This window comes from Rhinopithecus roxellana, chromosome 7 (assembly GCF_007565055.1).
Source record: "Rhinopithecus roxellana isolate Shanxi Qingling chromosome 7, ASM756505v1, whole genome shotgun sequence".
In the NCBI taxonomy this organism is placed as follows: domain Eukaryota; kingdom Metazoa; phylum Chordata; class Mammalia; order Primates; family Cercopithecidae; genus Rhinopithecus; species Rhinopithecus roxellana.
The window spans coordinates 144,084,771-144,101,607 of NC_044555.1; the positions used below are offsets into that span (position 1 = coordinate 144,084,771).

The 16,837-nt window shown below is 35.3% G+C and overlaps 1 non-coding gene across 1 annotated transcript; it reads left to right on the forward strand.

Moving 5' to 3' along the window:
* The first annotated feature begins 3,952 nt into the window (after nucleotides 1-3,952).
* LOC115898839 lies at nucleotides 3,953-4,054 on the forward strand. Its single transcript, XR_004058504.1, has one exon. It is a non-coding gene; the product is annotated as a U6 spliceosomal RNA (small nuclear RNA).
* The last annotated feature ends 12,783 nt before the right edge of the window (nucleotides 4,055-16,837 follow it).

Genomic DNA, 16,837 nt, shown 5'->3' on the forward strand with positions numbered 1-16,837 from the left:
ATATGACTCAAGTGGCAGGGTAGCTTGCACAGCAGCCCAGACCTGTTGCAGTGACTTCTTGTGCCCTACTCAAAACTATCAGCTTCTCGTGTCATTTGTTAGATGAGCTAGAGTAACATATCAGCATGATTGATACAGTTACTTCAAAATATCTCCAGGGATGCAGTATTGTTTTTAGTGTACTATTTTCCTACGAAGAATCTGTTCTATCAGCTTCCACTTGCCCTTTTCCACCATAACTTTACCCACTCCACAGTTCAGGATAGCAACGTGTGGATTCTGCCAGACGCTGAGTGTGTCTACTCTAAATATGCATTCTGGAATTGGGGAAATAACCACTGGATGATTTCAGGAACACACAGGGCTCAGTGTAAGATGAACCTGAGATAAAATTCCACTGATTTCCTGACCACTATAAGCCTCCACTTTGACTGGTGGACTATAGTAACGTTTTGTGTCTCCTGGAATTAGTGCCAGCTGAGAGCCAGTGTCCCTGAAAGATAGTATCATTTCCTTTTCCCAAATGCACACTTACACTGGTGAAAGACTGTAGATCCCTTTAGTGAAGGCTGAGAGAAAGATTAACAGTATATATTTTTGTCAATGTGCTAAGGACCCAGCCACCCATTCATTCAAGTTGTTCTGGGACTATTAACATAGAGAACAAACCAATATCAAAATTACATTACAAGGGAAAATACTACCTTATCATTTCCTACTCTAGACCTAGAATATTTTAACAAACCATTGTAGTGGTTTTCTTGCTTGATTTGGGTTCTGTTTTTGTGAAGCAGACTCTCAAAGTAAGACATACTCACTGTAGGACTATGGAAGATATGTTATGCATTTCAAAGATAATCACTACTCTGAATTTCAAAATTTTAATAACTCTTCAAAAATTATTTATAAAAATTATTAATATTTGCACATGTTTAGAATATACACTTTAGAACAACTAATTTCAAATAGATTCATTTTTAATTCATGGTTTTTACATTTTAATAATTATTTCTAATTTAATTTAAGTTTTATTTAATAGATTGAGCTCTCAAATTTACATAAAAAGTTTCATTAGATCTAGACAATTTTTGGTAAAAAAATCTCAGGTCTCTGCTTCGGGAAATTCAGAACTATAAAGAAGTTAGTACATTGATAGCCTTTAATTATAATCTTTTCTAAATTTTAAGAGGAACTTATAATTCACACAATAATAATGGATTGTGGAAGTAAAAATAAAATGTGTCAGAAGTCATAACCTAGCAAGCTCAATATGGAGCATTCCCTTCTGATTCTGCCAGTTATTTTTCTTTCCACAAAGAAAAAAAATAAACATTTTCTATGGCATGTGGTTTTCGACTCCATATGGTTCATCATCTATTGAAAGAGATTAGGATCCCATGTATGTATAAGCAATAGGGGAGTATCTTCAGAGCTTGTGACACCCTCAGGTCTGCAAGTATTCTTTGTCTAATCAGAACAGGAAGGTTTTCTTGTTTCTCTCTGACTGGTCTTATCACTTGTCTCAACATTGGAAGTCCAGTAATAACATAAATATGTGGTAGAAATAGTCAAGATTTAACTTTAGTTACTGAGTTTTGGCATGGTTTGAACTTAAGAGTTCTACTTTACTTGTAGGAAAATGGTGGAATTCCGGAAAGAGAATGAGGTAAATGTACACATAAAATTTTAATAAATATTCTGAAATACTTACATACATACATACATATATATACGTATATATATGTATAAAGGTATTCTGGTATCTTTTGGATTTTTTATTATAGTAAAATACACATAACATACAATTCACAATTTTAACCGTTTTCCGTTGCACAGTTTTTGGCAGAGTACATTCACATTATTATGCAATCATCACCATTGTTCATCTTTAGAACATTTTATCTTCAAAAACTGAAACTCTTTACCAATTAAACAATAATTCTCAATTCTACCTTTCTCCAGCCACTGGCAACCACCATCCTACTTTCTTTCTTAATAAATTTGACCACTCTAGGTATCTCCAATAAGTGGATTCATGCAATATTTGTGCTTTAGTGTTTGGCTTATTTCATATAGCATAATGTCTTCAACATTATGCTATATACGTTGTATGTTTGTAACATGTATCAGAGTTTCCTTGCAATGGCTATGTATGTATGTATATAACAAATGTGGTTTATCCATTCATCTGGTGATGGACATTTGGATTGTTTCTACCTTTGGGCTTTTGTAAAGAATGCTTCTAAGACCATTGGTGGACAAATATCTGTGTGAGTCCCTGCTTTAATTCTTTCAGGTGTATAATCAGAAGTAAAATTATTGGATCAAATGTTAATTCTATGCTTAATTTTTTGAGACATTTTTGTCAAAAATCATTTGGTCATATATGTAAGAGCTTATTTCTGAAATCAGTATTTTATTATACTTGTCTATGTTTTGGACTTTATGTCCATGCCACACTGTTTTGAATACGCAGCTTTGTGGTTAATTTTCATATTAGGAAGTGTGAACCTTCCAAATTGTTATTCTTTTTCAAGCTTCTTTTGGCTATTCAAGGTCCTTTGAAATTTCAAATAAATTTTAGAATGAGTTGTACTATTTCTGCAAAAGTGTTGGGATTTTGACAGGTACTATCGGGAACTCCCATCAAAATTATCTCCTCCTGATATCCAACCAACAACATTGTAGTGGCTCAGTGATCCAGGATCAACCAAAGCAAATGATCCCCCTTTTGATGATACATAGTGGCCTAATGTGACATCACAATGCCCATATCATTAACCTCACTTTATCTCATCATCACAAGAAGGATAAGTGAAATAGGATTAGATATTTTGGGAGAGAGAGACCACATTAATATAACTTTTATTGAAGTATATTGTTTTAATTGTTCCATTTTATTATTAGCTATTTCTGTTAATATCTTACTGTGGCTAATTTATTAATTAAATTTTATGATAGGTATATATGTAAAGGAAAAGGCAGTATATTACAGGCTTTTGTACTATCTGCAGTTTCAGACACCCACTGAAGGTCTTGGAATTTATTTCTCCTAGATAATGGTGGACTATTCTAGTTTTTTGTTTTGATAAACAACTATGCATTAACTATAGCAAACACTCATCATTTCAGATTCTAGCCTTGTTAATTGTCTTTGAACTATTTTGCAACATTTTTTAAATTAAGGGTAACTGATGAATATGCAACATCTGCCTTTTGTGGTGGAGATTTAATTTACCTCCTCCCTATCCACACCCCCATCAGAGAATAAGCCAGTCTTAATATTACTTATGTGAAAATTGGACAGGATGATGTTAACTTGCCCAAATTGTCAATTCTTCCCAAATTTTCAATTTTTCCAATTTCTTCAATACCTGGTTACAATCCTCTTAATAAAAATTTTTTAATTCTCTCTTCTGCCCTACTCAGGGTCACCAAAAACTAAAATATGACCATTCAAAGCCCAACCAAATTTAGGTTGCTTTGCTGCTGGCTTCCTGGCTTTATCCTCTACCTCTACTTCAGGATTTAAAGAAGCTCTTCAAGCTTAAGGCCAAGACTTGTTGTACGCTTCTAAGGAATCACCACACAAGAAGAAAATGCACGTGCCAGAATTCTCCCTGGAGAAGATGTTATGTGGACCACTTCCACTGTGGAAGATTGGTGAAATGCTCAGGTTATGTATGCCCTCATAGTACAGGTAACCAAGTCTATGAACAATATCATCAAGAATATCAACATCTTAACTGGAGAGCTTCAATATGCTCAATGAGCAATGAGGCATAACTGAAATATTTTCTCCGACCAAGCTCCTGGAATCCACTGGACTATTAACCTCAGGATTTATTCCTGGCTTCTTTTAATACAAACTGTTATCCTAATAAATCTCTTTTTAAATTTTTAGGCATTCCTCTTTTAAGATGCCTTATCTCTAGAAACATAAGACAATTGAGTGCTTGCTTCGGCAGCACATATACTAAAATTGGAACAGTACAGAGAAGATTAGCATGGCCCCTACAAGGATGCACAAATTCATGAAGCGTTCCATATTAAAAAAAAAAAAAAAAAAAAAAAAGACAATTGAAGTTTGTCACTACTTTTCAACAAATGGCTCAGCACATGTTGCAGAAATAATGCCAACAAAAGTCCTTATGAAAATTTCCTAGAGCCTGCTTCCACCCACTGAAGAGGTTTATGCTTATTTCTGAGTGTTTCAGTTAGCAATGGTATCCATTTGTTTTGAACAAGAGAAGAAACTGACAATGCTAAACGTTGTCTTTGCTCTGTGTTCATGAAAGCCTTCAATGGTTGAGAAATTCTCCCACCATTCTGTGTTTTGAAAAATGACTAATGGGGCCAGACGTGGTGGCTCACGCCTGTAATCCCAGCACTTTGGGAGGCTGCGGCAGACAGATTGCCTGAGGTCAGGAGCTCAAGACCAGTCTGACAACATGGTGAAACTCCATCACTACTAAAAGTATGAAATTTAGCCGGGTGCAGTGGCAGGCTCCTGTAATTCCAGCTACTCGGGAGGCTGAGGCAGGAGAATTGCTTGAACCTGGGAGGCGGACGTTGAAGTGAGCTCCAACGACTGCACTCAAGCCTGCAGAAGAGAGTGAAACTCCATCTCAAAAAAAAAAAAAAAAAAAAAAAAAAAGGCTAGCATAAAGGATCACTCTGCACTCATATTCTGATAAAGATTCATCTCTATCCCTCCTTAATAACTCCTTAGTTTAGTTGCCTATAAAATCTTCAACTCCCCTCCCTTTGTTTTCTCTGAGATGTTCCTTATTAATGTTCTCCACATTGCAGGACTAAATAAAAGCATCCTATGAATTGTCCAGTGTATCTTTTTTCACATGCCTATGTAAGTTATTTCCATAGATAAAGCTAATATCATATACTCCCAATGCATCTTACATTTCTTCTTCATAATAATCACCTTAATTTCATATAGCCGTTCTGCTTTCCTCTAGATTGTAAACTCCATAGTAACAGAGCTTGTTTTTCATGTTTACCATCCCCAGGCCCTAGCATCTTGCCCAGCATAGAGATGTTCAATATTTCCTAAGCAAATAAATTAATGGAATGTAAACTATGACTAGAAACAGCTTATACCAAAATCGTTATGTCATTCTGATTTTTTTTTTTTTGAAACATCTGTTTCTGAGTATGTAGGAAGCTGGCTTGGCTCCTCTCTTACGTTCAACTTCTTTTGTGGTTACTCCTAAAGTTACATAAAGCTAAAACAAACAGCATTGTACATACAGATAAAAGTAACCTATACTTTTTAATTGTCAAAAGTGTAAGAAAAATGTACTTGCTTTGTTGGCTCTCACTTCTACGTGGAGGTAAAAATTTTATTGACTTAATATTTAAAATAACTAAAATAAAACATTTTTAATACTCTGTATTACTCACTACGAAAAGTCAATAAATCTCTATTTCAGTAGAGGAAATGAAACAGATGGCTTCATAGTCTCTACAAGTATTGTTAAACTTTGTGGCACAATGATTGCCGACCCTGTATATTGATTGGTTCAAGGAGCCAGATTTCCTTACTGCTATGCTGTTAATAGGGTCAAAAGTTTTACATTTTTATTTTGGTTTCTGTTTGGATCTCTCTTTCTGTGCAGATGTTATTACATATCCAACTTGGCTTGGCCTGAGATACAAAAATAAAAAGCAAAGTACTGGCAGTTAAGGTCCACTTGGGGCCATGCATTATATGAATATTGCACTCATATTTTGTAAATTATAAAAAGACTCTTTCAAGTTAATCTTCTTTCTGATTCCTTTTACCACTACTCAATTTGAACTGGCATGAAAGATTTTATTCTAGTTAAATGAGCAAATAAATAATCAAATGTGGCTGGTACAGTGTATCACACCTGTAATCCCAGTACTTTTGGGTGGCTGAAGTGGGAGAGTCATTTGAGTCCAAGAGTTTGAGACCAGCCTAGGCAACATAGACACTGTGTCTCTACAAAAGTAAAAAAAAAAATATCCGGGCATGGTGGTACATACCTGTAGTCTCATCTACTACAGAGATTGAGGCAGGAGGATCACTTGAGGTGGGAGATCAGGGTTGCAATGAAATATGATCATGCCACTGCACCCTAGCCAGGACAAGAGTGGGACACTGTCTCAAAAAACAAAAAAGTCAAACGTTTCAAAATTATTCCTGTAAAGAAAAGTGAACCAAACAAATAAAAAGGAGCCAATATGGAACATTATACTCTCCCTTTCCTTTCCTAAAAGAGAGTGCTCATTTGACTAGAACAAAATATTTCATGTCATTATAAAGCATTATATACAAAATGTTTTGTATATAAATAGATTTGCTGCCTCATTGGATTCAATATGTCATGTTATCATTTTTAAGTACCTAAAATTTCCTACTCCAATAAAAATATCACATTACATCATACAAATCTATAGGTTAAAAGGGAAAGGCTCACTTCTTTATTCTCATTTTGCTAAATGTCTTAAGTACTTCCTTTTTTGTATTTTGAGTAAGTGAATACTAAATCATGATAGTAGATTAAAAGTTACTAAAAGTGTAAAGTATTTTATATTTTTAATAGAAATGTATTGCTATCTTTCCCTTGCATTAAATTTAATTGTATCATAGAATCAACCTAAAATATTGAGATGAAAATCTCATTCTTTATTATTAATGTCCTGTTATAATTGTTCCATGCATAATTAATGGTTGAGATCACTATGTACCTGTGAAAGCAGAAGAAGTGTCAGGCACATGCCTGACACAGACTGGGCACTCAATAAATATATGTTGAAATAATGGTTACATGTATAAGCAAATGAATAGATAAAAGATCTATCAGACAAAGCATGTTCTTGACTAACACTTCTTTTTGCTTACTGTAGTGATTGACTTTGAGATTCTAGAAGAGTTACTTTAACGCCAGGAAGAACATAGCATCATTCAAGAAGACACATAAGAATACTTGGAATGTGCATGGGAGCAAGTGTAATTTCAGAAGTAAGTATTTCATTTCACTTTGATATTTTATTTAACAATTTAAATAATATGAAAATGAACTCAAGTTATGTATATTCCCAAGAAAAATTAAAATATGCATCTGCACCAAAATTTTTATACAAATGTTTGTAGCAGTATTATTTATGATATCCAGGAAGTCAGAACAATTTAAATATCTATCAACTGATAAATGAATAAACAAGTTATAGTATATTCATATAATGAAATATTATTCCACCATCAGAAAAAATGAAATAGTCACTCGAGTAACAATGTGGATAAACCTTGAAAACATTATGCTAAGTGAACGAAGCCAGTCACAAAAAAACAGCATATTATATGGTTACTTTTATATGAAGAGTCCAGAATGGAAAAATTTATTAAGACAGGATATAGAGTAATGTTTCATAGGGCTGGAAGAGGACTGAGTGGATTGCAACTGCTAATGGTGAAGCAGATACATTCTGGGGGGAAACACCCAGGGTTTGTCAGTCTCATGCCAGGAAAATTCAGAACACCAACACACATGAGGAGTTTAGGAGTGGAGGTTTAACAGGCAAAAGAAAGAGAAAGGAAAACAGCTCTCTCTCTAGCGAGAGAGAGGGGACTTCTGAGAGGAAAGACCAGCTGGCTGCGGATGCGCCAGATTAAATAGGCTTGCAGAGGTGGTGTCTCATTTACATAGGGCTTATAGGATGATTTGATTAGGTATGATGTTTACATAGCACACGAAAAAGGCTAATCTTATTATGCAAACAAACTTTCCCCCTGTCTGGCACCATCTTGTCTGCTCCTTACTCTACACATGGTTGAGAAAGAGAAGGGAAAATGGAGTCGCCATCTTGAACATGATTAGCACCACTGCAGGCATCTATGTCTGCAGCTCAATGTTACAGGCTGCTGTTTGTTAGACAGAAAAATAATTTGGGGCTGCTTTTCATTAAAAGAGAAACCTTATGACGACTTCTGTATTCTCACTATCTGCCTAGGTAATTTCTTGTTAACTTCGGTATCATTTCCCCTTCTGGAGTGGTAACCCTAACTGCTCTTAAGGAATGTTGGTGAAGACTCTTTCTGGCTACTTCTTGCTGAAAAAAGACATTATGTGGGGAACAGCAGCTAGGGCTCTTCCTGGGGCCTATCTAGGGATCCTTGGAAGGAAGGTGTGTCCATACGTGGTTCTGTCTGCAGCATCATTTGAAGTTTGATTGCCGTCAGCAACTTCAATATGTTGTAATACTGGTTTACCTTCACCAGATGTTGCTGAAATGTTAATATAAAGGTAAGATTCCTTTTAAAATAAGTGGCATTAGATTTGGGTGGCTAGAGTAACTTTAGTGTTAACCTTGGCTAAATCTTTCTTGCAATTATTAATCCCTCTACGACTTCTACACTCATCTAAGACATGCTTAAACTTTCTGACTTGTCCTAAAGATCCCTCTTTTTGAACAACCAACCATTCTTTCTAGGACAAGTATTTTCCATTCTTATAACCCTATCATGTCTTTCATGATCCATCTATAACATCCTTAAACATTCTAACTTGTCTTAAACATCCCTCTTTTTAACAACCAAGTATTATCTTTAAGACAAGTATTTATCATACAAGACCCTTTCTTATATAAAATCTGTGCCCTTTATCACCTTCTTTGCATAGCCAGGGTGTGATACATTACCAAACCCAGTAAGAAGTTCTAGCAGACTCAGTGATAGTAAAATTTTTGACTCCTTTTTGCTGGTAACTATTATCCCTGCCATAAGGATAATAATTAATCAAAATACTACACCAATAGAAACTCTGTCCAATATTTCAGTTAGAAGGTGCTACCATGTATAGCTCTACTACAAATAGTAGAGTGGGTATAGCAATTCCTTCAAGGGTAATGTAGTAGATTATTTCCATCTAAAATTTTACTTGCCAAGATATAGAATTTTTCTTTTGACAGTCTATAAAATTTCTTGGTTTTATTTTTCCAAACAAAGAAAGCTCTGGGTTATGGGCACCCTATTCACTTTCATTACCTGGCAGAATTTGCAGGATAATTGCCCAGAACTAATATATTGATCCAGATTTTTACATTACCCATCCCTTTTTGTTTTTTCCAAGGTGCAAGGGATCACCGTTTGATTCACAAGAATAAGCAGGATTACTCTAAAATGTAGGCAAAAGCTTAAAAAACAACCAATGAGACTAGAATTTAATGACACATGTATGATAGGCTTTGGAGCAAAATTTCTCTCTCCAGTCCTCCTTTTTGGTAAAAACAAATTACGATAAGATTGTGTTGCTGGTAGAATAAAGTTTAGTCTTATACTTGGTGTAATTATTTGCATAAGAGCAGAAAGAATAATTATTTCTGCATAGAACTTTTGGATTGGCTTCGATGGAACTTAATTATGATTGATAGCATGTACTTAGACATTAGAATTTTAGCAGTCTCATACAATTTTGGAACATACACTAGTATTATTTATCAAAATATAATGAAGAATATTGAATATCATTTTGGTAATTTTATGTGAATAAACATATCAAACAATCCCTTTACCTCTTTTCTGGATGTTTCAGGGGCCCTCTGAACCATCTAGAAAGCCAGGCATCAAAAAAGACAGTTTTGAAACTTGAGGTTTGATTTTGGGAGGCCTGTTAAATGTTAGGGTTTAAAACACTTGATGTTATAAAATATAATTCCAAATTTCCATAAATTGATTATTTTGCCAAAATAATGACTCAAAAAGCAAAAACCTTTTATTAGTCTTTACTATTACATGAAAATCCTGTTTAAAGCCAAATTTTACCCTTGTATATATTTATTAATGTTAAATCACCTTTTTATGAAACCTCATAGAAAATTCCATCTTGTCTCAACCAATTTGACCATAAAGTGAAATCTTTACAAATCCTTTTAACCCCTTTTGCTAAAGGGCAGATTAGCATCTTAAGAAACCTTGCTGTGCTTTTATTTCAATGCTCAATTTATGAAAAGACCATACAATACTCTTTCAAATTTAGTTATTTTTTATTTACTTACGTATTTTTTGAAACAGAGTCTCACTCTGTCGCCCAGGCTGGAATGCAGTGGCACGATGATCTCGGCTCACTGCAAGCTCCGCCTCCCGGGTTCACGCCATTCTCCTGCCTCAGCCTCCTGAGTCGCTGAGACTACAGGCGCCCACCACCATGCCCGGCTAATTTTGTGTATTTTTAGTAGAGACGGGGTTTCACCATGTTAGCCAGGATGGTCTTGATCTCCTGACTTCATGATCCACCCACTTCAGCCTCCCAAAGTGCTGGGATTACAGACGTAAGCCACCAAGCCTGGCTGAATATAGTTATTTTTTACACATTTTTGCAAGATTAATTTTTACAATCTTTAACTTTCTTAAACCTCTAACTGTATCTTACCAAATTTAAGATAATCCCTCATCCCCAGAAAAAAATTTACATTTCCATGCTTTCTTATAATCTTTTACTAAAAAAAAACTAATTTTACTGTTTTTGTATGCCTTGCATGTAAAACTGTTTAGTGATCTCAAATACATGTTGCACTGTTAACTCTTAGCAACTTTTATATTTGGTGAAAAACCTGGTTAGTGATTTTAATTATGTACCAGTTGTGGAGCCTAGGACCCAGACAGAAGTGCAGATAAGGCTGATTCTTTGTAGGATCTAACTCGATGTGTCCCAGACCTTACCTATCTGTGAATCAGGCAGTGTAGAACATTGGAACATCTAACAAATCTAGTATCTAAGTTGTATAATTTAGACCATCTATTTGCATTTTGATGACACTTGCATTTTACCAATAATCCTTAAGACTATTTTTATTTCTTAAAGATTAAAGTCACGTGAACTAAATAATATTTGATTTAAGTGCTTATTTTTTTTAAATCAATTATAGCTCTTTTTATAGACATTGCACACAACATGTATATAGTGACAGAAACAGACAGATGATTCAGCACTTGTAAGATTTTTTATTTGCCAGTTTCTTAATCAGATTACTGGCTTCAGGGTGGAGCCCTTGGAGTAACAGGGCCAGGATGGCATGCATTTTTAGAGCCTAATCAGGTACAGCTGAAAGCAAAGACAGATTCCCCAAATGAAGGATGCCATTTTATACTGGATCTTGGATATCCAGAAGAAGGAGATATGGAAGAAGACAGTGCAGTGATTCTACTATGCATTTCATTCCAAGGCAACCCAAAGTCAATCACCTTATTTTGTTATCAGCCCATTCCCCATGGGAGTCTCATCTCTTAGCAGGAAATGGGGATGTTTCCATATCTTTCAGGTGACCAAGAGCATGCTGCTCTGATTCAAATCAGCAAAGAGCTAAGTATACCTCTATAACTACTATTAGCCATCCCTTAAAGTGTATTTCCTACCTAGTTCTTACACACCAAAACTCCCTCATAATGTGAAGTAATTTGATACCCCAAAAGTGAAAAATGTCAGATGACACAATGCAAAACAGAACAGAGTGTTTGATTTTGAAAAGCAACTATCTGCTTCTAATTCTCTGTGTTCTCCCCAGTAATTCTCTTATCTGAGCCTTTAAGAATGGCAGCCAGGCTCACTGTGTTTTTAACTGGCTGATGGATGCATGTTGTTGATTTGTTCTGATTCTAAAATGGAGGCCAAGAACTTTGAAATGAAAGGACAGAGTTGGAGTCCACTCCTGTACTGACGTTTTGGTGAATGTTGTACCTTAGTATCCCGGAGGAGCCCCTATATGAAACAGCCACATTGTCTGGGGTAAATACTCAGGGTTTGTTGTTTCACACCAGGAAAATTTAGGACACGAACAGACCCAAGGACTTTAGGAGTGGAGGTTTAACAGGCAAAATTAAGAGAAGGAAAGAGAAACAAAAAGAGCTCTCTCTCCAGTGATAGAGTGGAGACTTTTGAGCGGAAAGACTAGCTGGCAGCAGTTGCACCATATTTTCTAGTCAGGCTTGAGGAGGCAGTGTCTGATTTTCATAGGGTTCACAGATTGATTTGATCAGATATAACATTTACATAGTGTGCTGGGAAGGCTGGCTGTCCCACCCTAATTGTATTATGCAAATAAACTTTCCCCTTGGCTGGTGCCATCTTGTCTGCTCCTTACTGTATACATGGCTGACAAAGAGAATGGAAGATAAAACTGCCATCTTGAACATGATTGGCACAACTGCCAGCATCTATGGCTGCATCTCGATTTTACAGACTGTTCTTTGTTAGAAAGGAAAATAATTTGGAGCTGCTTTTCATTAAAAGGAAAACCTTACTGAGGACTTTTGTACCCACACTATCTGCCTAAGTAATTTCTTCTTAACTCCTGTGTCAATGGGATAATGGAAATGTTTTAATGTTAGATTGTGTTGATGTTTGCACAACCCTGTGAATATACTAAAAAAATCACACTATACACTTAAAATGAATATATTGTATAATATGTGAATTATGTATTGGTAAACTTTTAAAAATTTAACAGTAGATACAAGATTTTTATGTTTACTGGAAGGTGTTTTTTTGTTTTTGTTTTTGCAAAACATTAAGAAAATTATATACTATATTAAAAACAAAGAAAATTAGCTGACACTTCAGTATACTACATTTAAAATGAATATACACTTGACAAAATGAATCAAATTCTTATTGTCACTTCCTATTTTTCCCATTCCACTGTGAACTCAGATGGAATAGAAAAAAATGTTACAGTGAACGATTTGGGCTTTTTGTAATACTTTCTAGATTTTTTTTTCATTTCATAAATTACTTTGACTCTGAAATACTTCACTTCTTGATATTTATAAATATTTATAAATTTTTAAAAGTAAACATTGTAGAATTTCAAAAATAATCTTCCCAGTATAACACAATATCAGTTAGAGGGGAAGACATCACACAGTCAGCTGATAATAGAGAACTGCAAAATTAGCTCATAAAAATGAATTGAAATATGTTTTATCCTTTCAAATCATATGCCAATAATATATTCAGTCAAGTGTTAATGTCAGTGTATGGAAATAGAGCTAATGTGTACCTCTGAGAACAGTATTCAGAACATAATTCAAAAATATTTATTGAAAAAAATTTATTGAGTACTTACTGAGAACTGCGCATTGGTCTTGGTACTGATAAGAAAGAAAAATAAGACCTTTAAGTTTCTGCCTTACCAATGTAACTGAGATCATTTTAAACATGTGATTTAAGAAGCTATGGAAAGGACTTTACTCCAAGAGATGAAGAAGAATTATTATTAGTACTGAGAATAAACTAGAATGTAAATAAGGAACGCTATACTATAATTAATCACATCATCATATCTCTTAAAGATGTTTGATAACAGAAGGGTTCAGGTTTAGGCAAAGGAAACTGAAAAATAATATTAGCTTTTAGTCATAACTTTTTAAATGAAATGACTCTTTATCTCTACAATTCTAAAGTTTAGGGAGACTCATTCTATTGTGGCTCAGATTAGTAATAACAATGTTCAAAATGTGGATAAATTGCCTCCCTAGGGTAATACACTTTGTTCTGATTTTATGATCATTGATTTGTCTTTTGATTACTAACTCAGTTGTCTACTTAACCCTGGTTCTGGGATTTTGGTGTCCTTAATATGGTATTCTGATTACTGAAAGAAAATTTCACAAATGTAAATTAGTAAATCAACATTCTGTTATATGCATTGACTGTTTATAAGTTCAGTCAATGTCAATCATCATTTCCATTTTCATCATCCTTGAAACAAAAACAACTTTTAGTAGACTGACAAAGTAAACTTTCTAGTTCTGCAAACAATAAATTTAGGTGATTGGAATGCCAACAAAAGACTGCTCACATGAGAAAGTTCTGGTTAAGCATGTGGTTTCCTTCACAGCCTTCTATTTTTTTTTTTTTTATTTTAACTTTGGAGATGTCTAAAAAATACCAACACAACTGGTTAAAATTTGAATAGACAAGTCACATATTTGAAAATGTGGGTCTGTAAGCATTGTACCTTTTTATATATGGGGTAAGAAAAATGAGTACTACACAAATAGATCTTGATAGAGAGATGGGAGGAAGTAAATGTCCAAAAAGAAGTATCAACCTGTCTATGTCCCATTTCTGATTGGAACATACTAAGCTAGTAATTTCAGAGCTAGCAGTCCAACTCCAATGTGAAGGTTTAAGTGATTCAGTATAAGAACAGTACCACATAAAATATCACCAGCCCAAGATAAAAACAATATAAGATGTGACAAATTTTGAGGTGTGATTTGTTTTACTATGGCCTGCATTGGGTGGGAGGTTGGACCACGTGATTTCAAAGGGTACTTATACTTCTGAAAGTATGCTGTATTTCAAATCGGATGCACAAGAGATAGCGTATAATTGCCTTTTTTTTCTGACGTTAATAAGTTAATAAGGTGAATGACTTGAATTTAACTTCATTCCTTCTACTTGTTCATTTTCTGAAGAAAGTTAAGGTTATAATAAGTAAAGAGCCTAAATGCACAGCAACAGGAAGGAGCAACTGTGAGTAATTAGATTTCTAAGATCAAGGTTTGAAATACTTAATTTTATATATCAACTTGACTGTGCCATGGAGTGCCCAGATGTTTGTCAAATATTATTCTGAGTGTGCTTATGAAAAGGTTTCTGGATGACACTAAAATTTTAATTGGTAGACTGAGTAACGCAGATAGCCCTCTCTAATGGATGCAAGCTTCATCCTCATCCAAACACTCAAGGACCTAAATAGAATAAGAAGGTCAAGTAAAAGGAAACTCCCCTTGCCTGACTGCCTGAGATGGCACATTGATTTTTCCTCACATTTGGACTCAAACTAAAAAATCAGCTCTTCTAATAACCCAACATATTCCGTGATTATTACTCATTTCCAAAATCCATAATTGGATTATACATGCTCAGCATGTGACAGAATTCCTACATTTCTTCGTTAATCTGATTTGTGAAGGCACTTATAGTGAGAAAGGCAAGTGGAAGCCAATATTATTAGTTCTGCCTAGTAAAACATTAAACCCCATGGAATACCACATTCCTGGAGAGATTGTGAGACTGGTGCCACCATGGGGGACTTGAATAATGCAGGTGCCACGATTCACATTACATCCCTATTCAACTCTTCTATTTGCCTTGTGCAGAACACAGATGGATCTTGGAGAAGGACAGTGGATTACAGTAAGTTTAACGAGATGGCGAGTCCAATTGTAGTTGTTGTGCCGATGTGGTTTTGTTGCTTGAGCAAATTAACACATCCTCTGATACTTGATATGTAGTTACTGATCTGAAAAATGCTTTCTTCTTGATACCTGTTAGTAAAGACTACCAAAATGTTTTGCTTTCACCGGGCACAGCCAGCAATATATCTTCATTGTCCTACTTCAAAGATATATCAACTCTCTATCCTTTGCCATTGTTACTTTGCAGGGATATTTTTCACCTTTCTCTTCCATAAGCTATTACATCAACTCACTTGTTACATTGAAGACATTATGCTGATTGGACGTGCTAAGTAAGAAGCAGTAACTACTTTAGACTTACTGGTAAGACATTTGCATGACAGAAGGTAGAAAATAAATCCAACAAAAATTTAGGGTCCATCTATGTCAGTGAAGTTTCTATGGGTCCAGTGGTGTGGGGCATGTTCAGATATCCCTTCTAAGGTGAAGGAAAAAGTTGTTTCATCTAGTTCCTACTATATCCATAAAAGGGGTGCAATGCCTAGTGGGCCTCTCATACTACTCATTTGAATGTGTTAATCTGGCCTTTCTGCCAAGTGGCATGAAGAATTCCTAATTTGTGTGGAGCCCAGAACAGGAGAAGGCTCTGAAACAGGTTCAGGTTGCTGTGCAAGCTGCTTTGCCACTTCCATATGACCCAGCAGATCCAATGGTGCTTGAGGTGTCAGTGGCAGATAGGGATGTTGTTTGAAGCCTTGGGCAGGCCACCATAAGTGAATCACAACAAAGGCCTTTAAGATTTCAGAGTAAGGCCCTGCCATAATCCATAGATAACTACTCTCCTTTTCAGAGACAGCATTTGGCCTGCTATTGGGCCTTAATAGAAACTGAACACCAAGTTACCATGTTCTGGGATGTCCATCATAAACTGTGTGTTGTCTGACTCACCAAGCCATAAAGTTGGGTATGCACAATGCCACTTAATCATCAAATGGAAGTGGTATGTATGTGATCAAACTTAAGTAGGTTCTGAGGGCAAGAGTAAGTTACATGAAGAAGTTGCCCACGGTCAAGTGTTTAAAACCTTTGAAAAAACATTGATTGAAAAATTAGTGACAGGAAAATTTGGGAAAGAAATATGTGGGTAGACATCTCTGAATGGGCAAAAAAAAAAAAAAAAGTGAAAATATTTGTGTCCGATGTATGTGCTAATCAAAGAGCTACCACATCAGAAAATAATTTTAATAATCAAGTACATAGGACAATCCATTCTGTGGATATGAACCCCTTTCCATAGCCACCACTGTTATGGCTTCTGGCACTGCTGAGTGTACAATCTGTTAGTAGCAGAGAATAATATTGAGTACTCTATATTTCTCCCTTCCACAAGTTGATCAGCCAGCTACCTGGTTGCAGGCTGATTATGTTGCATTCCTCTTATCATGAAAATGGTAATGTTTTGTTTTTATTGTGATAGACACTCTGGATACAGATTTGTCTTCTGTTCATGCAATACTTCTGCCAAAACTGCCACCCACAGACTTACAGAATGCCTTATCCACTCTCACAGTATTTCACGTAAAACTGCTTCTCATCAAGGAACTCACTTCATAGTAAATAAAATGCAGAAATGGGCCTATGATCATGGAA